The following is a 26,836-nucleotide window of genomic DNA, read 5'->3' as shown; positions in this document are numbered from 1 at the left end:
TCAAGTGTTAGGGATTATCAACAACAATTCCAGTAAGAATAATTTTCTTAGTAAGTATTTTGGTACAGTTGTGTTTAGTATATCTAATTTTTCTCCTTTTGATATATATGCAGATTCGAGGACGAATCTTTTTAAAGAGGAAGAGAATGATACGTGTTCAGGAGGGCATTTTCGTCATTTTAGAGGCAAGAGATAGAATGATAATCTTGTCATGTTCAAGGATATGAATCCTAGAAGAATTGCACTATGTCAGTTTTGGATATTAAGAAGACTAAGAGTTCGTCTAAAAAACAGTGTTGTTAAAATGGCGGCAGTTCGAAGACTCACTGGGCTAAGTGAGGATAACAAGAAGCCCAAAAATTCCTTTCAAGTTCATTGAGAAGACATAAATTTGAATTTATTTTATTAGAATTAAATTTGATTTATTGTTAAGAGTTATAATCTTTTGGTTTTGTTTTATCTAGTAGTATTTTTAGTTGTTTTAAATTTAAATCAAATATGATCTAATCTAATAAGATCACATCTTATTTAAATTGGTTATCATATCTTTAGGATTTTAAATTTAAATCAAATCTGATTTAGGCCCAATTTGGGTAACCAACTTAATTAAGCTCCTTTTGATAAAATAACTTAAACAATAAATGACTCTCTTAAAAGTAACTTATAAATAAGTTATTTTGTGTTTGGATTTTTAACTCTAAAAGTGCTTATTTTATAGAAATGTAATGAAAAGTAGAAATATTATGATAAAAGTCATTTTTTTAACTTCTCTGTAAGCTCCAAAATAGCTTCTTAGAAAGTTGCAATTTGGTTTTGAAAATTGTACCAGACATTAATACTACTACTTTTCATAAGTCAAAAGTTAAAAAAAGCTAATTCTAGAGTTTCCAAACGGGCCCTTAATCCAATAAGATCAAATATGATTTAATTAGTTATCATATGTTTTAGTTTAATCTATTAGGAATTTATTTAAACACTTTTGTGAGTCATTCAGAAGTGTTCTTTGGCAGAAGTGTTCTTCGTCGTCGCCGTCTTCATCTTCGGCAAGGCAGTCGTCTCCGTCGCGTCGCCACCTCCATCTTTGATAAAGGTATTTCTTTTTTTTCCCTCAAAATAGATTTATTTTATTTTTCTTTTTTTAGAATGAATTTATTTTCTCTAAACAAATATAGTTCTAACTTTTTTAAATATGCTTCTGTTTTTTTATGAAGGTTTAGGTGAGTTTGTAGAAAGATTTTGTGGTTTTTGATGGTTGATGCAGGTTTATATAACTATATAAGGCAGTGTGGTAACTGCTTCCTGCTCAAAGTTTCGCCGTCTTTGTCTCTAATCCGCCTTTATTTTGCCGTCGCTCACTAATTTTAATATATGTTTTTTTTTTAATTGATGAAATTGCTATGGTTTAAATTCTATTAATGTGAAATTAGATTTAGGTTTAGGGTTTGAATTCTGTTAATTGATAAATTTGGATTTAGAGATAGATTTTGTTAAATGTATCTTTTGTAATACTGAATTTAGGATTTGGATTATGTTAAATGTATCTTTTATATTTCAATTTTTCTCTTTTATGTTAAATATTTTTGAATTTTTTTAAAATTTTGATGATATTTGCGGAGACCCTGATTTCCGGTGGATACAGAATCCCCGTTATCTGTATTTTTAATAGTATGAAATTATATCTATTAGTATAGAATTATTCACTTTTTTTTAGTTAGTTAAATACTAGCCAAATTTTAATATAAACACTGACTCTTAAATTTCTTTCATATGTTTTTTGTACTCTTTATGAACCTATCAATTGCAACTTTAAATATAGCTTCTAAACTCACCGGAGGAGTACCACTACCATATTTCACATATATTAGTTTTAAATCTAAATTATTTGTTGCTGCCAACAAAAAAATGTGGAATATATCTGATCTCTACTACTAATCTATAGAAACACTAAGGCTGACAAAATGGTGGTGAAATGATCACTATTATATATTTGATTTTTATTAATATTTAAAAAATATTATCAAATTATATTAAAATATTATTTATGTGTATTAATAATATTTTAATAAATATTAAATATATTCTATGTCACTAAAAATTTTTATTAATATTTTTTTAAAAATTTAATAATATTTAGTAAAAATATTATAAAAAATATTGTATAGTAATATTATAAAAAATATTATAATAGACCATTCATGATAACACCTAAAGAAATGTTATAATAAATATTTTTCGTAACACTTAAAAAAATATCACAATAAATATCTATAATAACACTTTAAAAAATGTTATAATAGATCTTCAATAGCAACACTCTACTAAATGTTACTATTTATGGTTTTTGCTAACATTGAAAAAATGTTACGAAAAATCTTCTTTATTAACAATAAGAAAAATATAACCATAGATTTTTTGTAACATTTATAACTATAGTATTTATTTACTATTTTCACATTTTAATATGTAACTTTATTTATTTTTACATACAACATTAGAAGGGTATTACCACTAATTTAAATGCACAAAACATTGAAGATAAATTCATAATAAACACAAAATATATTAAAAAAAATTGATAAGCAAATTAGATTTCTTTTCTCTAACATTATCTAAAATTATCACAAAATAATTCTAAAATAAACAAAAAATTATAAAATCCAAATCTTCTCTAATTTGTCATCATCAATCAATATTAACAACACAAATAAACAAATTAAAATATAACATCTAAATATTTTTTAGTTTGTCATCTCAATATTGTTAACACAGCACTTTCTTTTTTTTTTTTAATCTTTCCTTATATTGATTATACTTCTTTTTCTCTAATTTCAAGTCAAAAATTTCTTGAGTAAGAGAAGAATAAAGAGCATGAAAAAAAAACTATTTTAAAACACTAATACCAATATTTTCACTGAATAAGAAAAGAAAAGTAATATCAACTTTATTTAAAGATAAAACATATCATTTTAACTAATCTTAATATGATTATTACAAAACATGAATCACAAATGCTATTTTAACTTCTTTAATTTTAGTTCTAAATATACCTGCTTAGGTGAAAGAATCACATTCTTCTCCCTTATTAAAGGTAATAACTTAACTTGAACTTTAGAAACATCTTCTATAATAATAGATAATTCTATAATATTTCTACTAGCCCACTTTGATTTACTTAGAACCTATAACATAAAAGAATAATAAATATCAGATCTAATCATATGATAATCAGTATATGCTACCTATTTGACATATAAATTTCTATATCAAGCATGATTACAGCTTTTTCAATAAATAAAATTAAAATCCTTCTTTCTTTCTATTTAATTATTCTTTCTATTTAATTATCTATCTATCTATCTATCTATCTCTCTGCTCCAATCCTACTGCTGCAGATTATGCTCCTCTGCCACTGCTTCTATATCTTTCTATCTATCCATCTATCTATCTCCTGCATTCATTCAAGTCATGTCCCATAACGCATCATCTACATCATCCTCTCATTGCCACATCACTTATTAACATACCATTCCACTTCAGCTTCTTTTATTTTGCCGCACAAAAATGTCAAATTAACGTGGATATATATGCCTAACTTAAAATTCAGCTTTCAAGACACCAATTATCCACAAACACATTACTAATTGACTTTTATGTAAAAATAATAATCATTAACTAAGTTCCTATAATTCACTACGTTATCTAAAGATGAATATACATGCGATAATATGCTTCTCACACATACTAATTGTTATATATGCTTACAATATTTAGTTGAATTAAAACAGATGATGATTAAGATATAATTGGTATACACAGCAATAAAATTATTATTATAAATGTAAAAATAAAAAATTAGTGATATTATTAGTTTATAAATGTTAAGATTGGAGTTATTTTAGTGCAGATTAAATAATTGACTACATTTTAGAACAATAGTATGAAGAAAAAAATACAAAGATAAAAACACCTCTTTCTCAATAGCAAAACAGTAACTTCATGCTGTGTTGTTGCAGTAGCTTCTACTTATCAGATAAAGTAGTTGACATGAAAGAGAGATTTGGAATTCTGATTTAAAAACATACAAAGATAAAAACACCTCTTTCTCAATAGCAAAACAGTAACTTCATGCTGTGTTGTTGCAGTAGCTTCTACTTATCAGATAGAGTAGTTGACATGAAAGAGAGATTTGGAATTCTGATTTAAAAACATACAAAAGAGAGATTTGGAATTCTGATTTAAAAACATATTAAATCCACACAACATCTGTGACTTCATGGCCTCCACTCTTTCTTGAAGTTTTGTTTCCATCTCCTCTTGCATCTTTTGCTGTATATTTTGAATTTCAACTTGAACATTCTCTTTAACTTCTTCAATTAACCTTTCCGTCTTGAGATTTAGGCCCCCACAAATCTGAAGCTACAACACTTCTACCATAAGTTCGGACACGACCGAGTTATTTTTTCCCCAACACTCGGGAGAGTATATCATCTTGGTTTGTGCTTTCTAATTTTTCAGAATGTGAAGCTATGCCATCCTCAAGCTCTAACTAAAATCCAAAATTCAAACTACATTAGTTTATGACAAAACATCTATATCACACAAAAGAAATATATATATTAAAAGAAATATATATCTTACAAAAGTTTTGCTTGTTCTCTCACTCATTGATTTTTCATCTCTTGGCTTGTGTGTTAGAAAGAACATGTTCACCCGACATGGTTCTCTTCTATTAGGATTTTTCATTGCCTATTAAGAAAAAACACAATCAACTAAAAAAGAATTAATGCAAATAAGACAACATAAACACATTAATTCTACCTCTTCACATATTAATTCTTCATATTGTAAGCTAGTGGCATGTTCTCCTTAAAATATTGTTTTTTCAACCAACTTTTATATGTCCTCCAAGATGAACCTAAGGTTTTGAAAACCCACCCTTTACCAAGTACTCAAATGTCACACTTTTCCTACACCATAATGATCATAGACATGATAATTAATATTTAGTTTTTAAAACCAATAAAGAAAGAAAAACACTAAAGCTAAAAGAGTAAAAACGTAACCCAATGGTAACTTCTCACAAATCTTCCCATTATCTTTAAGTCCACGCCAACTTATGTTTGTCAACGGAGCAAGGCATGCATTTCTAAGTTCTAACCAAAGTCCCCAAATGACTGCTTAACTTGGCTCTATTGCAACCAATTGGTTGGCCACGTTTATTTAATCTAATTGGCAGCTGATCCTCATAGCTTAAACCATGAGTTTTAAGGCATTTGTCCGACTCCTTTTCCTCTTGGTTGTTGGTCCTGGAATCAATAAATAAAAAAAATTATGCAAAGAATAATACACATTTATTATTTGTATTAAACTAAACATAAAACATAATTACTTATCAATATCATTAGCTTCAGGTGTTAAAGCTGGTCCTATTTCAAGAATAAGAAAGTCAAAAAGAGAGAGGAGGAAATTTCTTAAATACATCTATTTATACATTCAATCTAACCTTGTAAAAATGCAATTTCACCTAGATCAAAACATAGTAGAAAGCAGAGCACCTAAATCGCAGATATAGTAACTAGTCCAAGGTTCTGAAAACCGGACCGGACCGACCGGTTCGATCGGATTAACCGAGAATCGGTCATTTGGCCGGTCCGGTTAGCCTCTAGAACCGTTCTGCAAAAAACCGGTTTAAAAACCAGCTGAACCGATGGTTAACCGGCAAAACCGAGTGAACCGATGGTTAACCGGCAAAACCGAGTGAACCGGCCGGGTTTTTTCAAGTCCCGGTTCGCTGATCCAACAATCAAAACGGCGCCGTTTTGATTCCAGATAAAAAACAAAAACCCAATGCTAAGTTATCCCCTTTCTTTCGCTAACAAACACACCCTCACCAACCCTAGATTCTCCTAAACGGCGAAACCCTATTAGAGCCACCATCACCATCTCCCCTTTCATTCTGCTCTTCTCCTCGCGTCGCCAGAAGCTAAGGTCGGTTCGGGGCTGTTGTTGGCATCGCCGTTTTTCTGTCCGAGCTCTCTGTCGCTGCTTCTTTGCTCTTCACCGCTGGTCGTTGCCGCTTCTCCACTCCTCGCCGTAGGTCGTCACTGCTTCTCCCCTCCTTGCCGTGTCGTTTCTTCTTCTCACCTCCTCGTCGTTTTTGGCTGTGGCCCCTTCTCGTCTCCCCGCCAATGTTGTCGTCGCTGCCTCTCTGCTCCGCCCGTGTCTCACTGTCGTCGCTTCTCTGTTTCACGTTACCAAAATTCCCAATTTGAATTTCTCTATCTCGCTGCCTCTATGCTGTCTTTTCCTCTCCTTCGCTGGCAATCCAGATAACGTAAAACCTCCCCTTTATCCTCTTCAATAATTTTCAATTTGTTGTAATTGTATTACATTGTTTTCTTCTTTATTTTGTTCTGAATATACATATGATAAATTATTGATGATTCTGCTGAGTTTTGAGATATTCATTTTCTGAAGTTTTATTTGAATTCAGTCAGTTGATGTTGAATTAATTCTGCTAAGATTGAGTTATAAATTTACTTTTTTTAATTTATTAATTATGCTGAGATTATATTTGCTGAGATTGATATTGAATTAATTCTACTAAGATTGGGTTATAAATCCAATCTGTTTTTCTTGTTATTTTGGTAAATTGTTATTTTGCTGTCATTGATTCAAAAGAGAAACATTGCTACAATTCTGCATTGGATTTAATATATGGCTTTAAAATAAGGGTTGGATGAAGTTCAGACAAGGAGATAGTTTATTCATGGGAAAAGAGAATGAAGTTAAGAAGTAAAGAACAAAAAGATTACCTAATTTATGAAAATGGAAAATTCAGGAATGGAAACCTAATTTATAAAGGTTATTCATGCTTTTATATTGTGTTTTTTTTTGTTTAGTTAATTTAATTGTTCAGTTTTTGTGCATTCTGAGCTTCTTACTGTGATGTGGAATTGCTTCTTCTTGTTCAAATTGAAGACTATACTGATTTCTTTTTCTCCCTGCACCATACTGAAATTTGTGGCCTCAAATTTAGGTAGCCTATAATGGATCATTATCTTGTTATATCTGGAACTGATATTGTTTGACCAAGCTTAGAAGTTGCTAATGTGTTATATATACATGAAGATTGACAAACTTAAATGAAAGAACCAAGCTTCGACCAATTTTAATTCATACAATGCTTTAATTGCTCTGCACCTTATCTCACAATATATGCCACTTTGAATTTTTAATAATTTTATGTTATATTTAACTAAACCGGTTCAACCATACTTCGACCTCGGTTGAACCATTGAACCAATGAACCAGTTACTTGACCGATTCATTGACCGGTCCGGTTCTCGCTAACTACCCTAAAATATCTAATAACCATTTTCACACTATATAACAATAAAAATCACATATCATTAGTAAATCAATAAGTCACAGCACCCAAAATATAAAAAAAAAAATACAATAGAGGCACACTTACTGTCATCATTAGCATGCGGTACTAAAGGTGTTTGTGAAGAGCTTGATGCAGTATCCTCTAGCTCACCAATGATATTAACCATAGAACCACCTTTCAATCCTCTACTTTTCATCACAGTGGATATTAATTGGGATTGACGAGGACCTGATCCAATTTGTTCTTTTTGTTCATAGATGATATCTCTCATTGATGCTTGACCTTAAAGCTTTGTCTTTCTTGTTTGCCATAACCCTATAACAACTATAGAAGGTATGTAAGATAAAATCTCAAGGCCAAATATAGAAGTACCTCCCCAAACTTTCTACCAAAAATTAGCAGAAGAGATCAAAGAACTCTTGATAATACAAGTTTCTTTTACAATTTTGAGCCCACTCATTGGCATTTGCGCACAACAAAAGAGTAGAGGAAGAAGTGGTACCCGGCCTTTGAATTGCGGTTCGGGTTCGACGCAGAGGAAGCGTGAATCTTGTTCTGGCGGAACAAGGGATACTAGATGTACAAATTTCAGACCAAGCAGCTTCAATTCAAACAGGTCCAAACCTTCTATCTAGCTAACTGATAATTACATGGGCCTTATTCATCAAAATCTGATTCTCCATCAGTTTCTTCAAATTCACTGTATTCCTGCCAATCATCAACAAAAAAAACTATTATCATAACAAGGTAAACTACACAAATATTTTGCTTCAACAATTTTTCTACTTAGTAGTATGAAAGGTCCACTGATTAAGCATTAAAGGGAACATTGGTACAGTATGCTGAGTGCACCAAAATTCAAATAATTGAACTAGCTGGATATAACAGGCATTTACCATTCAGTTATGATAAAAGTATATCCGAACCAGATTAAAATATGATATATACAAAATTCCACATACATGACATTATATATTTTATATATAATGCATAAAAGATAAGTCTGAGATAAATAAGACTTCAAACCAATTTTCCAAAGCTACATATACCAGTCAAACAGAAAACTACGTGCTCAAAAGTACATGATTTCCATCAAGTACATCTTCAATATAATTATCATTAAAAGATATTAAGAAACAGCTGACTTCCATGGGTTGGAGATTAACCAATAATGCCTAGTATTTTTTTATCAAGTGTTCATCTTCATCATTATCATTATACAAATTAAAAATGACCAACTCCATAAGGAACTATAACTTTTGATTAGATTATACACTTAGGACTCATCATTGTATGCAAGATGACAAAAAATACACCAAAACATAAGCAATTAGTCTTGGATCAATTGTTCATCACAACACTAAACAAAATGACGGCATCCATAACAAAATATAACCTTTGACCAGATTATACACTCATCATATTATGCAAAACAAAAAATCCAGAAAAGAAACACTGCATGAAACTGAAACAATTCATATAACTTGCACTACTGCACAAATATCATCAAAATAAAAAATCAGGTTTCATCCATAACATAAAATTTATGTTAGAGAGGCATCAAGCTTAGCTTTGCTTGATTGAAAGGTCAGTATTGCACATTAGGAAACAAGGTGCTAAAAGAATCTTGCAACACTCTAAGGGAACCTTTGAATGCCATTTTACAATATTCTGCAGATGAGTTGGTGGTGTTTTCATGATGAGAAATAGGGGATAGTGAGATAACAGTAAAATGCAACAAATAAACACTTCTAAAGTAATCATATTCAAGAATTGAATTCAAAAATTGGAAAGACTTGAACAGAGAAATAACGATTCAAGAATTGAATTTTAACACAATACCGATTCAAAGTGTTTCTATACCAACAACTAATCACATTAAAGTATTTTTGGGTATAAAGGGACATTCCAATTTGGAAAAAGGAAAGTAAAGTATCATAAGTAGCCAAGTATGTGGGGTCAATCTTAACTAAGATAACAATATTCACACACAAGCTTCCCATTTTTCCCGGTTAGATTTTATTGGCTTCACCTACTCTAGAAGCCGTTTTGGTATGAATGAATTATATAATCCCTAGATTTCTATCACACAATCTTAATACTAGTACTACTCTCCTCCCATTTCTCACTGTAAAATCATGAGGACCAAGATCACATACAATCAGCTCCCAACTCTCAAGTATAGGACACAGGGCTGAACAAAAACAGATACAGGAAATAATGCAGCCAGCATGTGACAAGAATACATGTGGCACTCAATAGTGATAATGATAAAAAAAATGTTTTCATTTAATTAAAAAAATAAGATAAATTAAGCACTACTAGTCTTCATTTTATCATTTTAACTAGATAAAATAAACGGAATAGATTATTCATTTGGAACTTCTCTATTTGTCATTGTTCGATCGGCATGAAGAACATAATGAAGCAGCCATTTAAGAACATGGTAAACAGGAAAATAGTAACAGAACTTACAACCCAATAATGGCGATTCGCAATGTCCCAACTGCCTCGGTAGTGACTAAATCATCGTAGAATGTCCGCTATAGCCTCTTGTGTAATCTTATTCTTCAAGGGACCGGAATTCTCTTCTCCTTAAAACAGAACAATATAGAAAACATAGTCAATTATATAACATAATTGAAATATTAAAAGACTATAAGCAATCACTATAAGCAATTAAACTTCACTTCATTTCTATAGACTAATCAAATAACTAATGCCTAATTATTCAATAATCATGAATGAATTTTCTTCTGCATTCTCCTAGTATCCTATTTTTAAGAAGTTGCTTAATTCAACTCTGAATCTAATATTTTTATGCAAAGAAGAAAAAAGAAGGAATGACAAGAGATGTTGGTGTTCAAAGCACACCTCAATATCTTAGTTCAAGCAGTCGTAGCCCTGCTTCAACACCTTCAATCATAGAAAGGGCAAAAATAAAGCTGCAGATTCACCTAATTCAAATGCCAAAACAAAATCTTAGGAAGAGGTATGTGTATGTGGCATGAAGTTTTAGTAGAATTTTCTTCTGCATTAATTACACTTCAATTAACAGCTCAAACAATTTAAGATTATGATTCCTTTATCTTTGATCATTAAGTTAGCGATGACATTAAAGAGTATTTTAGTGTTTAAACTTTAAACAATGAAGATACTAATTAGTCTATAGTATTTCCCTTTATGCAGTTGTTGTTCAATTTAATTTTTAATTTGCTGTATTTAGTATTTCTAACTTCTAATATTACTGGTGGCTTTCTCTTTTTCTGACAACTCATTACTCACCATTACACTGTCTTCATTAGAACTAGAAATCAAATGAACATTCATAGTCATTAGTCTCAAGCAAGCATGGTTTACAAGACCTGAATTTGTATAAGCTGAATTATATATATATATATATATATATATCAATTTGATGCAGGATTGAATGTAAAATCAGCATTAATTAAAAAAACCATGATCCAAAATGTCCAAAATATGAGTCAATTATTTCAATTTTCAGTAATAAATAACAGCAGAATGAACTTGCTTACTCGAGAGGACCTAAATTCCCAAATTGAAGAGAACAAGAAAGAAGACAATGGAAATTTAACTTACAAGTAGAAAGCAATTGAGGAGGCAGAATGAGATCCAAAGATTCAAAGTGCCGAGAGATTGAGAAGAAGACGGAACAAGATCGAGAGATTCAGAACACTGAGAGTGAGAGTGAGAACATGCGATGCTTACAGAGATCTTCCGGCATGGAGAACTGGTGGCTACCAGTGGGCTTCCTCTTGAATTTTCCCCTTCTCATTGCAGTTCCGATTCAATCACTCATGCACACTACGATCAGATTAGAATAATGCTACTCTTCTTCTGCAAGTAACTTTTTGGAACAAAATTAAAAAGAAATCGGAACAAGCATGAAAGGAAAATGAAACAATCAGAATAGAGAATAATCAAACCCTAGAACTAGATTGAGATTGAGAAAGGTTCGAAGTAGAATAAATCACGATCCAAAGAGAGGAACAGATTGTGATGGAGAATGGTTTTCTGATTCTTGATTTCAAAGGAAACAATGATTGTGAGAACCGATTGGAAGCACCGAGTGAGAAAACACGCAATGGTTCGTGAGAGGGTTTTGGGGAGAGTATGAACCCTTAGTGTGTTCAAGAATAGGAATAGGAAACAGTTCTTTCAACTTTTTAAGAAAATTAACTATAGTTTTATTATAAATGTTTTCTAAAATATAATTTTATCTACATTGCTAACATTTTAACAAATGTTAAGAGACAAACATTACTAAATATATAAAATGTAGTAGCGGATACCTTCGTTAGGATCTCTAATACATCTTGGTGCGAAACCTAAGGTAATCATCAGCTTCCTCCTACTGATCCTTCCAAAGGCCTTGGATGGCCAGGATTGTCCGTAAGAGTTTTCGACAATGGACAATCCAATATGGTTCATTGTTGTTTAATTGCTTAGATGATAATTAGGAAAATAAAAGAGAACAGTACCTTAGAGTCTATTGTTGTTTAATTGCTTAGATGATTATTGTTTGTCGCCGTAGGTTCTGTTATGGATTTGAAAAGACAAGTAGTTATTCTATTGTTGACAATAACGGTTACTATTGTCCTATACAAGGTTTTTCTGTACTACTGGAAGAAATGTAAGCAAGTTTATGAGGATATTATTCAACTAGATTGGAGACTAAGAAATATTTTAAATCCGATTAAAGAACAAGACAATTTCAATAACTATTTAGGTTTTATATCTTACAAATTTAATTATTTATTTTTATCATATCCCTTACTTTTTTAAATTTTCAGACAACTACTGTGCATTTATTTATTGCATGTACTTCTATTGAAACATTGCACCATATCAACATGAAGGGGCAGAGTAACTTCTTCTCTCTCCACAGGATTTAGTGAATTGCACGGTCAAGATGAAAGATGACAAGATGGATGGATTTTCAATTGAAGATACATTCCGTTTGATAAGCAAGAACTGCATGGTGTTCGAAGAAGATTGTAGTCTTTTTGTAAGGTAAAATGATCTCATTTTACCTTGGAAAACTACAATCTTCTTCGAACACCATGCAGTTCTCGTTTATCCAACGAATATATCTTCTATTGAAAATTCATCTATTTTGTCATTTTCCTTCTTGACCATGCAATTCACTAAATCCTGCCAAGAGAGAAGAATCCGCTATGCCCCTATATAATGCAATGCTTCAATAGAAGTACATATAATGAGTGCTCAACAATTGTCTGAAAAATTTAAGAGTGTAAGAGATAGGATAAATATAAAGAATCAAATTTTTAAGATATAAAGCTTAAATACTTCCTGAAATTGTCTTGCTCTCTAGTCGAACTTAAAACATTTCTTAGTCTCCAATATAGTTGAATAATATCCTCGTAAATTTGTCTATATTTCTTTTAGTAATACAAAAAACCCATATATAAGACAATAGTAACCGTTATTATCAACAATAAAATAGCCACTTGTCTTTTCAAGTTCATTACAGAACCTACAGCGACAAACAATAAAAAAAACCTAAAAATTATTGGCAGAACAATAAGTACTATACACAACTAATTAGACAAAACAATAGGTACTGCGTAGGTACTGCTCTCTTTTTCATTTTCCTAATTATCTCCATGACAAATTAAACAAAATCAGAAAAGAATCCCAATTCCCCTTCGATCACAGCAAACTGGCAACAACACCAGCAACAATCACAACAACAGCTACACCTAAATCAACCTTATAATTACAACAGCTAAACAGAAAATTAATTTAAGTTATCAAAAATTCAAAACCTAAATCAACTTTATTATTAAAATTATAGCAAAATTTGGCAAATTAATTAATTGGGTGAAGAAGAAGGCAAGAAACTTAACAGAAAAATTGGAGAAGTGGGAACAGGGACTCACAATCACTTAATCTTAGTGTAATGCCAGAACTGCGGATCTGCCGACGGAGAGTAGTTCGACAACGACGATGGTAATGATGGTAGTGGTGGCGTGGGCGCTTGGTAGCGGCGGGAGCAGGAGAGGACGAGGGACTCTAAGGTTTTTTCCAAGGTTCTGAAAATCGGACCTGTCATCGAACCGTTCTGATCACTGGTTCACTGGTCTAACCGGTTCAACCGTGGCCTACCTGGAAAAACCGTTTTATAATAAAATAATAAATAAATTATAAATAAACACCCTAATACATACTTGTAGTCTAATACAAACTTAATCATTCCACAAGAAAATCATCACCATCTATAGCAAAATGCAATTCCAATCGGTGAATACTATTCAATAAGTCAACATTATTCAAACAAAATGCAATTCTAATCATTTAATAAGTTAATATTGTACAATTCTTACAACTAAGTAGCAAGACCTCTTCTACAATTAAGTTCAACCTAATCACTGAACCAAACCTTCTCAAAACATAACAATTATCAAATTTTATCAAAATCTAAACTCATCTAACAAACGGCTCAAAACTCCAGGCCATCAACAAACACCAACATAGGCAACAAAGATCAAAGATATCATCAAATTGAAAAATAAAGGGTAAAGTATATTTTTTGTCCCTGAAGTTTGATAAAAGTTTCAAAAATACCCCTAAATTTTATTTTGTTTCAATTTTGTCCCAGAAGTTTTCAATTTGCATCAAATATACCCTTGACGGGTAATTTTTCAAAAAATTTAAGATCAATTCAATAACAATCTCATAAGAACAACCCTCAACACAAGCAAATCAAGCATCATTTTCATGCATTATTGTTAGATTGGTCTTAAATTTTTTGAAAATTTAGTCATTGGGGGTATATTTGATGCAAATCGAAAACTTTTAGGACAAAATTGAAACAAAATAAAACTTAAGGATGTTTTTGAAACTTTTGCCAAACTTCAGGACAAAAAGTATATTTTACCCAAAAATAAAATAAAACAAAATAACGTTCATAAGAGTAATGGATTTAAGGTGAATCGAAGTGAATATAAGAGCTTCATCTAATATGTCTTCTCCATGAATCCTAAGATGTGAAGCTTCATAATAAGCTTAAGAGTCCCTCAACTTCTGTGGCAAGTTTTCCATTGAAATTTCCATCCACATCCTTAAACCTTTTGAACACATTTGGGAGGTTTCATTGAATAACCACAAGGTTGAGAAGCCGTTAGGGGTGATAAATCAAGTAGAAGGAGGAGTTCATCATAGCATAGGACATAAAGTATATAGTTTAGTTGTTGTTATAAAACTATTGTATTTTGAACGCAAGCTAAGTTTTTTGTGACAGTTATTGGCTACTAACTAATAGATAGAAGAATTATCCAATGACTAATAGAAACTGGGTGATAATTTAGAAAAATGCTTTACAGCAAAAAGAATTTGCCGAAAGAAAATCTACCAAAATTCAGTGGCAAAAAAATATTATATGGTGGTAAAAGAATAACACTGTTCGAGCATGCTTGGCATAATTTATCGGGCATGCTCTGATTTTGTGCCCCGTGGTACCTGCGTTGGTGGTTTATGAAATCGCTACTTAACAAAATGACCAAAACATGAAGATAACACATAACAACAACGCTATACTATAAAGGCTTTAAGATCTGAAAGCGCAGAACGAATGAAAGTGGAGTTGAATAGAGTAATTGAGAATTAGGGGTTTGGAGAATGAAAGAGGAAAGAAGGAGGCAATGAAGAACGAAACAGAACAACAGCAATAATAATAAGAAAGAAAGAAGGAAGACCTCTTTGGAGTGATGGAGGCACCCGAGGTAGTCCTCGCGGACTAGCTCACAGTCCTTGGGCTCACGGCAGCAAGACATGCATTCGCTGAAGTCAATCCAGAAATCACAAAAACAGAGTATAAAAGAAAAAAAAGAACAAAAACTGAACAAGTGAAGAACAAGCGAGCATTGAGCCACTGACCTTCGAAGACGACGCCGACCGACCGTTGATTGACAGAAGATGCCGACCAGATGATGGAGAGAAGATGACGAGTTGACGATGACGCCGAGAATATGAAGACGGAGGATGGGGACAACGTGCCGATCTACAAGAGGGTAAGGAGGAAGAAGCGAAAGAGGAACCTAGGGTTTTGGTTTGGTACCAAACTTGAACTTTGCTTCAGTTAGAGGGGAGGGTGAGAGCATTGAGTTTCACTAGAAGGGGGAGAAAGAGAAGGAAGGGGGGGGGGGTGTAAAAGGCAATTTTATTTGGCTTAAAAAAAAAAGTGAATACTGAAAATTACCAAACTAGTTTTTATTAAAAACAGTAGTTTCATTTTAGTTTTTACTTAAAAAATTTGGTTTATTTTAAATAGACTCTGTTCAATTTAAAAAAAAAAATTCAGTTTTAGTCAAAATAGTTATTAAATTAATAATCATTTTGGAATACATTTTAAAATTCCGTTGAAATATTGGTGGATCAACGAGTATTCTTTCATGTTTTGGTAAGTTGCTGGTGTACGTGTCCGATTCGTAGCGGTATACAGTTTTGCAATCAAATTAGTCGATTCTTAGTGAATTTGACCGATCAACGATTTAATTACTCATGCGATCATATTTTTAAATTGAACTGATCATATAATTGATTCATTAATTTTTTTGTCAAATTAGTCAGTTTGATCCAATTCTGACAATAATATTGATCAAACTTCCATATAATAGTATTTATTATGAAAAAAACTAACGAAATAAATTTTACTAGTGACTTAACTAGAAATATAAAAACAAAAAAAATGTTATAAGATTTACATTTTATCTTGATTTTTGGTGAAGTTTTATAATTATAAAAAAATAATTAATAATTATTCTCTCAACAACAGAAAGTAGAATATGATTAAGAATAATCTTTAAAGAATTAAATGAAAAACAAAACATTCTCACAATAATATTTTGGATAACAAGTCAATTATTATAGCATTTCTCTTATTCCTTAATATATTGTTTTATTTAGCTAGCTTTGTGTAACAAAATTACACATGTATATGTATGTAATGCATGTTCTCTGTGTAAATATAAAATTGCTTTAAATAAGTATTAAAAATTCTTCCCTCGGTTTCATGAATTTGAGTCCACAAATTAAAGAAAAAGATGTGTTCGTGAGTTATTTATGTATAATTTTGGACTAATTAATTATGAATTTCAAACTTACAGTTCTTAAGACTTAAGAGTTGTATATTTAGTATTAAAATCTATCCATATATATCATGTAAAAGTTAATACTAAGTTATTAAAAAATGATATTTGTTGTAAAATAAATAAAAAATATACCAAATATAAAATAAAGATGTGTAAATAAAAGACTCTAATATTAATATAATTAGTTTAATAACAATAATTCATATATATATTACTAATATTATATATAATGTATATAAAGAGAGAGAAGTATTCAGTATAAAGAGAGAGGATATTTGTTATTATTGATTGTATGTGTTGTCAGATGTTTAAACCTCTATTTATACACATACTAAGTCTTACTTTTTCAAAGTTCATTTATTTGCATCTGTCTTGAAGATTGATTCCTTCAATCTTGAAAAAGTTGGCCGCCCACAATATTGTGAAGAAAGTCACAATATATTAAATGGACATCCATCCATTCATACTTATCACAATACTCTCCCTTGGATGGCCATTTAGGAATATGCCTCATTAAAACCTTACTAAAGAAAAACCCAGTGGAAAAAAAAACTTTAGTGAAGGAAAAAGAGTACAATATCCTTTGTAATGGGACTGCCTCATTAAAAACCTTGTCAAGAAAAACCCAATGGAAAAAAACCTGACCAAGGAAAAAAGAGTACAGTCTCCCCCTCTTGTCGACATCATTTGATGTCTCGAAATCGGCGCATCCCAATCTCATGTACCAATCTTTCAAAGGAGGATTTTGGGAGTGACTTTGTAAATAAATCTGCCAGATTATCACTTGAGCGGATCTGTTGGACATCAATTGTCCCTTGATTTTGAAGATCTTGAGTGAAGAAGAATTTGGGAGAAATATGCTTTGTTCTATCACCTTTGATGTATCCGCCTTTAAGTTGAGCAATGCATGTTGTATTATCTTCAAACAGGATAGTTGGAGCTATCTTATGATCAATCAGTCCACATGATGACAGAATATATTGGATCAAACTCTTGAGCCAAAAACACTCGCGACTTGCTTCATGAATCGCTAGTATTTCCGCATGATTAGAAGATGTTGCAGCAATTGTCTGTTTCGTGGACCTCCAAGATATAGCCATTCCACCATATGTGAACAAGTATCTTGTTTGAGATCTCCCTTTATGTGGATCAGACAAGTATCCAGCATCTGCATAGCCAACTAGTTGTGACTTGGATCCATATGGATAAAACAACCCCATATCAACCGTTCCATGAAGATATCAAAAGATTTGTTTGATTCCACTCCAATGTCTTCTGGTTGGAGAGGAACTATATCTTACTAGTAAATTCACAGCAAATGATATATTAGGTCGTGTATTATTAGCAAGATACATTAGTGCTCCAATGGCACTAAGATATGGTACTTCAGGACCAAGGATATCTTCATTTTCTTCTTTAGGACGGAATTGATCCTTCTCCACATCCAAAGATCTTACGATCATTGGGGTACTTAATAGATGTGACTTATCCATATAAAATCTCTTCAAGATCTTTTCTGTGTATGTTGTTTGATGAATAAAGATCCCACTTTTTATATGCTCGATCTGCAAACCGAGAAAAAACTTAGTCTTTACAAGATCTTTCATCTCAAACTCTTCTTTTAGAGTTTTTATAATTGTTGGAATCTCTTCAGGAGTCCCAATTATATTTAAATCATCAACGTACACATCAATTATAATGAATCCAGATGCAGATTTCTTTATGAAAACACATGGACAGATATCATCATTCTTGAATTCATTTATGGCCAGATACTCAGTAAGACGATTATACTACATTCGTCCAGATTGCTTTAGACCATATAAAGATCTTTGCAATTTGACTGAGTATAACCCCTATGAATATTCATTGGATGGTTTAGATATCTTTAGTCCTTCAGGGACTTTCATATAGATATCCCGATCTAATGAGCCGTATAAATAGGCTGTTACCACATCCATTAAATGCATATGCAGTTTATGATATGCAGATAAACTAACCAAATAACGCAATGTTATTGCATCCACTACAGGGGAATATGTTTCTTTATAATCTATACCGGGCCTTTGTGAAAAACCTTGTGCCACAAGTCGGGCTTTGTAGCGCACAACTTCATTTTTCTCATTTCATTTTCTCACAAATACCCATCAGTATCCAACAAGTTTTACATCTTCTGGTGTACGGACTACAGGTCCAAAGACTTCACGTTTTGCAAGTGAGTCTAATTCAGCCTTCATGGCTTCTTTCCATTTTGGTCAATGATTCCTTTGTCGACATTCTTCGACTGATCTTGGCTCAAGATCCTTAATTTCATGCATGATATTTAATGACCCATTATATGCAAATATTTCATTGATAATTGTCTTATTTCGGTCCCATTTCTCTCCTGTAAAGACATAATTTATCGAGATCTCGTCATTTTCACAATTTTTAGGTACCTGAACGTCTTCTGTCGTTAAAACTATATCAGAATTTTGGACAACTGCAGGTGTCTTTACTATGTCTTTTTCAACAGGAATCGTATTTACCTCTTTTCTTTTTCGAGAATTTTTGTCTTCGGAACTGACAGGCCTGCCACGCTTCTGGCGTAAATTTGCTTCAGTGGCTACTTGTCCTACTGGGACATCAATTCGAATTAGGGCATTTTTCGCTGGTATATAAGATTTGGTTATCCTCTTTGTATCGGAAAATGCATCAAGCAATTCATTTGCTATTCTTTGCAAATGTATAATCTTTTGAACTTCTGGTTCACATTGCCCTGATCGAGGATCTAAATGCATCAAGGATGATGCATTCCAATTAAGTTCCTTTTCAGGAAGCTTATTCTCTCCCCCTAATGTTGAAAATTTTGATTCATCAAAATGACAATCCGCAAACCGAGTTTTAAATACATCATATTTGAAACTTAAATATACAGAAAATAAAACTTAACAATAAGTTCTTTACATTATTTATTTACATGGATACTTAACAATTTCACATATTAAACTATTCCATCATTGATCAAATGACCAATATTTCCTTCAGGGTCCTCAAAGAAATCAGATACATCATAATGAGTGGTGAAATTTTCAGCTTCATTTGAAACAAAATTTGTTTCCTTTTCTTTGTCATCATTTTTCAAAGATGCCTGGTAAAGATCGACTAGCTGCCTTGGGGTACAACAGGTACGTGACCAATGGCCCTTTTCACTACAACGAAAACACTTATCTTCTGTTGATTTATTTTGTCCAGAATTTCTTTCTTTATCCCACTTCTGGTGATATCCTCTCTTTTGAATATAATTCATTTTCCTTCCATAATTTTTCTTGTTATTAAAACCTTGCCATTTACCTCTTCTGGGGTAATTTGCGGCATTTACTTCGGGAAATGGGGCGGCGCCAGTTGGGCGTGCTTCATGATTCTTTAAGAGTAATTCATTGTTGTGTTCAGCAACAAGAAGGCAAGAAATTAACTCAGAATATTTTTTAAACCTTTTTTCTCGATACTGCTGTTGCAGGAGCACATTCGAGGCATGGAAGGTTGAGAAAGTTTTCTGCAATATATCATGATCATTTATCTTTTTCCCACATAATTTCATTCGTGAGGTGATTCAAAACATTGCAGAATTATATTCATTTATGGATTTAAAATCATGCAGACGCAAGTGCCTCCACTCATATCGGGCTTGAGGAAGTATCACCATTTTTTTATGATTATACCTTTCTTCAAGGTCTTTCCAAAGATCTGCAGGATCTTTTAATGTGAGATATTCATTTTTCAATCCTTCGTCAAGATGACGACGAAGAAAAATCATGGCTTTGGCTTTATCCTTCTGGGATGCATTATTTTCAGCCTTAATGGTATCTCCAAGATCCATTGAATCAAGATGGATTTCAGCATCTAGTATCCATGATAAACAATTATTTCTAGATATATCAAGATCATTGAATTCAAGATAAGAGAGCTTCGACAAAATGAAAATTTGTTACCTGAGTCTTCCTAAAAATTTGATCAGAGTCTCGTGCTGATAACGTGTTGTAAAATAAATAAAAGATATACCAAATATAAAATAAAGATGTATAAATAGAAAACTCTAATATTAATATAATTAGCTCAATAACAATAATTATATATATATATATATATATATTACTAATATTATATATAATGTATATAAAGAGAGAGAGAAGTATTCAGTATAAAGAGAGAGAATATTTGTTATTATTGATCGTGTGTGTTGTCAGAGGTTTAAACCTCTATTTCTACACATACTAAGCCTTACTTTTTCAAAGTTCATTTATTTGCATTTATCTTGAAGATTGATTCCTTCAATCTTGAGAAAGTTGGCCGCCCAATATTGTGAAGAAAGTCACAAATGGACATCCATCCATTCATACTTATCATAATAATATTTTACTACTTCAATTTTGTCAAAATTTTGGTTGACTCTAACTAGACTCATCGTATCAATATTTTTCTTAGAATAAAGTCTGAATAAAGAGAAATATGATATTTTTGTGAAGAAAACAAATTTGGAGAATAATAATGGAAAAATAATGCTATAAAGCATTATTCTAAAGATAAAGGCCATGGAAATGAAAAATATGAAAGCTTAAATGTTCAATGCCATAATAGAAAAGAAGATAATGATGTTGTAGCACTAGTGATGAATACAAAGCATAATATGAGCAAAGAGGTTGGTGATATGGATGAAGATTTTTTATGGGAGCATAGAGAATGTGGATACGCAAGTGGGGAGAGGAGGTTCTCTTGATTTAGAAATGGTGGAGTACTTAACTTCTAGTGAAGAGTCAATCTCAACTAAGTGCATCCATGATGATAGAAATTCTAAAGATGTTATACATGAGACAAAACTGGCCTTATAAGAGAGGAAAAATGTAACACCCTAATTACTCTAAACCTTACTTCATGCCGTAAAGTAAAGGTTAATTAAAGGTTACGATAATCCTAAGGCTTATACATAAATATATATAGAAGGAATAATAATTCTAGAAGGCCAATGAAGAAAATAAGCTCAAATACGGAATTAGAAGCGCGAACGTTCACACGAGGCTATGAGCGTAAAAGACAAGATCCACTATGTAAGATAACAAGATATATGTAGTTATATATGAGTATAATAATCATAAGATACTAGCCACAGCCCATGAAGTTTAGGTCGACTAGTTAACTACTGACATACGGAGTTTTGAAAATAAAACAGCTTATACAGAATATCTCTCATAAAGTAAGCCTCTAAAGCAAAATAAAATACAAAAGTGAGAGTACTAATAAAAATAAATCAAAAGACTCTAAATACATGATAAAGATCCCCCACTCTGTCACCATCAAGCAACTCACCGAGGTGGGTTGTGACCTGCATCTGAAAAACAACAACAAAGTATGGAATGAGAACCGGAGGTTCTCAATATGGTCACTGATAAACCACTATTTTATGGTTTATAATGTGTTTAATTGTGTGGTTTTATCATGATCTTTACCCACTTATTCATATAATTAGCATGCATTTATATTTCCTTCCTAAAATCATTACACGATTGAAAACTTGCTTCCTAGAGACTTTTAATTATGTATTTTAATTCTCCTTTATTCTATTCGATGCCGTGATCTGTGTGTTAAGTGTTTCAGGCTTTATAGGGCACGGATGAGTTGGAGATTGGAAAGGAACCTTGCAAAAATGGAAGGAACACAAGAAATTAAGGAGATGACCAGCGAGAAGTGACGCGGCCGCATGGCTCACGCGATCGCGCGAAAGAGGGGAAATTGTAGTGACGCGGCCACTTGGCTCACGCGACCGCGCGGATTGGAATAGCATAAGTGACGCGGAGGCGTGGACGACGCGTCCGCGTGGAAAAGCAAAACGCCAAATGACGCGTCCGCACGAATGACGCGATCGCGTGACGTGCGCGATCTGCATAATTTGTAGAATCGCTGGGGACGATTTCGGGCTCTATTTTGACCCAGTTTTCGGCCCAGAAAAGCAGACTAGAGCCAGAGAACATGCAGAAACCGAAACAACTTTCATTCTAGATAGTTTTAGTTTTTCAGATCTAGTTTTCCTCTCCTCTAGGTTTTCTCTACACATTCATAGTTCTTAGGATTTTTAATTGCTTTTTGCATTGGGATATTGAGAAGAGTTATTACCTCATCAAGACTTCGTCATTCTAGTTCGTTTTCTTTACTTGGCTTTACTCTTCCATGTCCTTTAATTTATTTCAATCTTACTGTTGGATTATTTTAGAATTTATCAATACAAGAGTTATTTTTTTTTTAATTAATTCCTTTGAGTCTTATTTATCATGTCTTCCTTTAATTCCCTTTCCTATGTTATGAATTCCACATTCACAATGAGCGAGTAGTTCCCTAACTTGATGGAGAGTTGATTGAAGGGAACCCTTGAGTTGGAGTGCTCAAGGGAGAAATTGTAATTGGGTTTATTATTGGTTTGCTCTCTAGTCACTAACGCCAGTCCTTCCAAGTAAGCGGATTGGGACTTGTGAATAGAAACAGCATTCCAACTTGTTTGACTTTCCCCTTACCTAGTAAGGGATAACTAAACAGAACAACCCCAATTATTAATTAATCTTGAAAGTACTGCAACAAGAATAGGGCTTCCAACTAATCTACTCCCAGTCAAGGCTTTTATTTAAATTACATTAATTCTCTGATTTAATTTCCTGTCATTCAACTCAAATCTTTTTGAAAACCATATGATTAATAAAATAGCACACTTTCCTGCAACTCGTTGGGAGACGACTTGGGATTCATACTCCCAGTATTTTAATTTTAATTTCTGTGACACCCCTTTTAAATTGATAAGCGGATTTCTGGTTGGTTGAGAACTATACTTGCAACGCATATCTTATAACAATTCTTAACTCGCCAATTTCCGCCACCATCAATTTTTGGCGCCGTTGCCAGGGAGTTTCAATAGAGTGCTAAAGTTATTGATTGGATTTTATTTATTTGTATTTTATTTTATTTTGCTACTATGAGCTGCTTGTTTCTTTCGCTAGATGACGCGTTCACTTCCTGATCCAAGCTTGCCAGTATTCGATCCTGAGATTGAAAGAACTATTTCACGAATAAGGCAAGCTCGGCATCGGTTAGTCCTCTCTGAGGGCGGATCTGAAACGTCATTTGAGGAAGAAATCAGCCCCCGTTCTACTGATTCGATTGATTTACGTATAGGTGACATGGCAGCACTTAGGAGAGTTACTATCCAGGAGGCTGGAGCCCCTGATTTTACAATGCAACCGTTTCAAGCGCATCATCCAGCGGTGGCTACAGACTTTGAAATAAAGACCGCACTGCTCAATTTGATGCCCAAGTTTTATGGCTTACCTGCTCAAGAGCCTATCAAACACCTGAGAGATTTTCAAGCAGCCTGTTCTACTGTCAGGCGTGATGGTGTAGATGAAACTTCAATTTTGCTGAAAGCCTTCCCGTTTTCTCTTGAGGGAAAGGCAAGAGAGTGGTACTACACTCAACCCGCTGCAACTGTATCCAACTGGGATACACTTAAAAGAGAATTTTTGGAAAAGTTATTTCCAGCTGAAGTTACTGATAAACTAAGGAAGGATATTTCCATGATTGTTCAGGATGAATCTGAAACTCTCTATGAGTACTGGGAGCGCTTCAATAATCTTCTGGAAGCTTGCCCCCACCATATGATTGACAAGATAGTGTTACTCGGCTACGTCACACAGGGCATGAGGCCCCAAGATAAGACCACATTAGAAAGTGCTAGCAATGGGTCTATGAAAAAGTACAAGACCACTGATGAGGCATGGCAATTGATCAGCGACTTAGCTGAATCTACTAGGAATCACAGGCAGAAACAAGGCCGTGCAAAAGCCGTTGCAGAAGTATCCTCTAGCAGAGAGACTGCTGCTTTAATTCAGAGTATCTGTGAAATGACCAACTTGCTGAAGCAGATGTAATTGAACCAACAACAAGTTCAGCAAGCTCAACCTTCTCCACCACAGCAAAACTAATAGTTAGTCCCACAGAGAGTTTGCGGAATCTGTACTGATTATAGCCACTATACTGATGAATGTCCGCAGCTCCAGCAGGAAGACAACACCGTGGCAGCTACTCATAACTTCTATGACCGCCCCAACCAAGGGTACAATCAAAGTGGCAATTACAACCATGGATGGCAGGACAATTCTAACCAGAATTGGAGGGACAATAACAACAGAGGAAGCAGAGATAATCAGGGAAATCAGAGGTGGAATAACAATAACAACAGGTAGCAGAACCAGTACCAGCCTTACAGAGCACCTCACTTGAGGCAATCCCGAGGACCATAGAATACCCAACAACAGACCTCTCAAATTACCTATCCTTCTTCTTCTGTTAATGATGACTTACTACAATCTATTGATCGGAGACAGCAGACCATAGAAAATAACATTAATGCCACTCTAAATGGTCTGAACGCTACTTTACAAGCTCTTGTCTCCCAGATTGGATCAATGAATAACTCCAATAACCAACCTTTGAGCTCCAGTGGAATTCCCTCTTAACCATTACCCAATCCCAAGGGTGGTATTAATGCCATCACCCTAAGGTCCGGAACCACATTGCAGGAGAGGAACCAGGAGGAGCCAAGCCCACCAGAACACGCCTCAGCTGAAGAGGTAGTGGAAATAGAAGATGTTGAAGAGGAAGATGACATACAGGACATAGCTGAAAAAGAAGAAGCTCAACCACAGGAGGAAGCATCAAAAGGTGCAGACACTGCAGAAGACACCACTCCTATTCCATTTCCACAACTTGCAAGGAAGCCCAGGAAGCAGCTGGAACATGATCCAAAAATGATAGAGATATTCAAAAAGGTTGAGGTAACTGTTCCTCTATTTGATGTTATTCAACAGGTACCTAAGTATGCAAAGTTTCTAAAAGATTTATGTATACATAAAGACAAAATTAATGAATTAGAAATTATTCCTTTAGGGAGTTCCATATCTGCTTTAATGGGTGGTTTACCTGAAAAGTGTAGTGACCCAGGTCCTTGTATGGTTAATTGTACTATTGGTGGTGTAGTATTTTTCTGATTGCATGTGTGATTTAGGAGCATGTGTGAGTATAATGGCTTTGTATATATATGATATTTTGAGGCTCCCTCCCTTAAAAAGGTCAGCAGCTCGTTTTGTGTTGGCAGATAAAAGCATTATTACAGTGGTTGGAGTTGCTGAAGATGTATTAGTGGGCATTAAGGGACTCACATTTTCCACTAATTTTTATATCTTGGAAATGCCCCAAAATGACTCAGACAAGCCTTCATCAATCCTACTCGGAAGGCCATTCCTGAAGACCTCAAAGTTTAAATTAGATGCTTTTTCAGGAACATACTCTTTTGAAATAGATGGTCGAATAGTGATCTTCAATCTGAATGGAGTTATGACGCATCCTCCGGAGGATCACTCTATCCTCAAGTGTGACATTATAGATGAAACCATGGCTGAAGTCCATCAGGAGGAATTTGAAGAGAAGCACACAGGACAAGGTCCAAGTGTGGGGACATTCTCAGAGGACAATGACAGTGCTTTGCCATTGTTACTAGCTCCAGACAACCCAGAGCTTGACCATGATCAGAAGTTAGAATTAAAACCCCTTCCTCCACACCTCAAATATGCTTACCTTGAAGACGGGCAGAGGTTTCTAGTTATCATTGCAAGGGAACTTACTTCTCAACAAGAAGAGCAGTTACTTAGTGTGCTGAGGAGCCACAAGAAGGCGATTGGTTGGAGTTTGGCAGACATAGTAGGCATTAACCCTCAAGTATGTGAGCACAGAATATTTTTAGAAGAAGGAGCAAGACCTGTCCGTCAACCCCAGAGAAGACTGAACCCCACTATCTTAGAGGTTGTCAAGAAGGAAGTGACCAGACTACTGGAGGCAGATATCATCTATCCCATCTCAGACAGTGAATGGGTGACCCCAGTACAAGTGGTGCCAAAGAAGTCTGGAGTCATTGCAGTGAAGAATGAGCATGGAGAGCTCCTGACAACCAAAGTTCAGAACGCCTGGAGGGTCTGCATTGACTACAGACGCCTCAACCAAGCAACCCGTAAGGATTACTATCCTCTTCCATTCATTGATCAAATGCTGGATCGCCTGTTAGGTAAATCATATTATTGTTTTTTAGATGGTTACACAGGTTATTTCCAGATTCATAAAGCTCCTGAGGATCAGGAAAAGACCACTTTTACGTGTCCTTTTGGGACTTATGCTTACAAGAGAATGCCCTTTGGCTTGTGCAATGCACCAGCTACTTTCCAAAGGTGTATGATGAGTC

General features: G+C 33.6%; 1 long non-coding RNA gene, 1 other non-coding gene and 1 pseudogene across 5 annotated transcripts; all 3 read right to left on the bottom strand.

Moving 5' to 3' along the window:
* Positions 1-3,970: 3,970 nt before the first annotated feature.
* Positions 3,971-15,556, bottom strand: LOC107613123 (uncharacterized). 4 transcript variants are annotated; one of them, XR_015896624.1, is made up of 12 exons: positions 15,314-15,555; positions 15,133-15,217; positions 13,318-13,543; positions 10,994-11,251; positions 10,268-10,350; positions 9,869-9,987; positions 7,896-8,101; positions 7,478-7,708; positions 5,064-5,306; positions 4,819-4,967; positions 4,639-4,746; positions 3,971-4,546 (listed from the first exon to the last, which is right to left on the bottom strand). It is a non-coding gene; the product is annotated as an uncharacterized LOC107613123 (long non-coding RNA). The 4 variants fall into 4 exon arrangements; XR_015896625.1 differs by having other exon boundaries at positions 7,478-7,717; positions 13,318-13,539; positions 15,314-15,545; XR_015896623.1 differs by lacking the exon at positions 4,819-4,967 and having other exon boundaries at positions 7,478-7,717; positions 15,314-15,556.
* Positions 15,557-19,510: 3,954 nt separating this feature from the next.
* Positions 19,511-20,482, bottom strand: LOC148548304 (uncharacterized; annotated as a pseudogene).
* Positions 20,483-24,098: 3,616 nt separating this feature from the next.
* LOC148548303 (small nucleolar RNA R71) lies at positions 24,099-24,206 on the bottom strand. The gene has a single exon (XR_015897625.1). It is a non-coding gene; the product is annotated as a small nucleolar RNA R71 (small nucleolar RNA).
* Positions 24,207-26,836: the final 2,630 nt, after the last annotated feature.

Source organism: Arachis ipaensis, chromosome B8 (assembly GCF_059453495.1).
Source record: "Arachis ipaensis isolate K30076 ecotype BB chromosome B8, ASM5945349v1, whole genome shotgun sequence".
NCBI classification, from domain to species: Eukaryota; Viridiplantae; Streptophyta; class Magnoliopsida; order Fabales; family Fabaceae; genus Arachis; species Arachis ipaensis.
The sequence above is the reverse complement of the archived record's forward strand: the minus strand, read 5'-3'. Positions and strand labels throughout refer to the sequence as shown.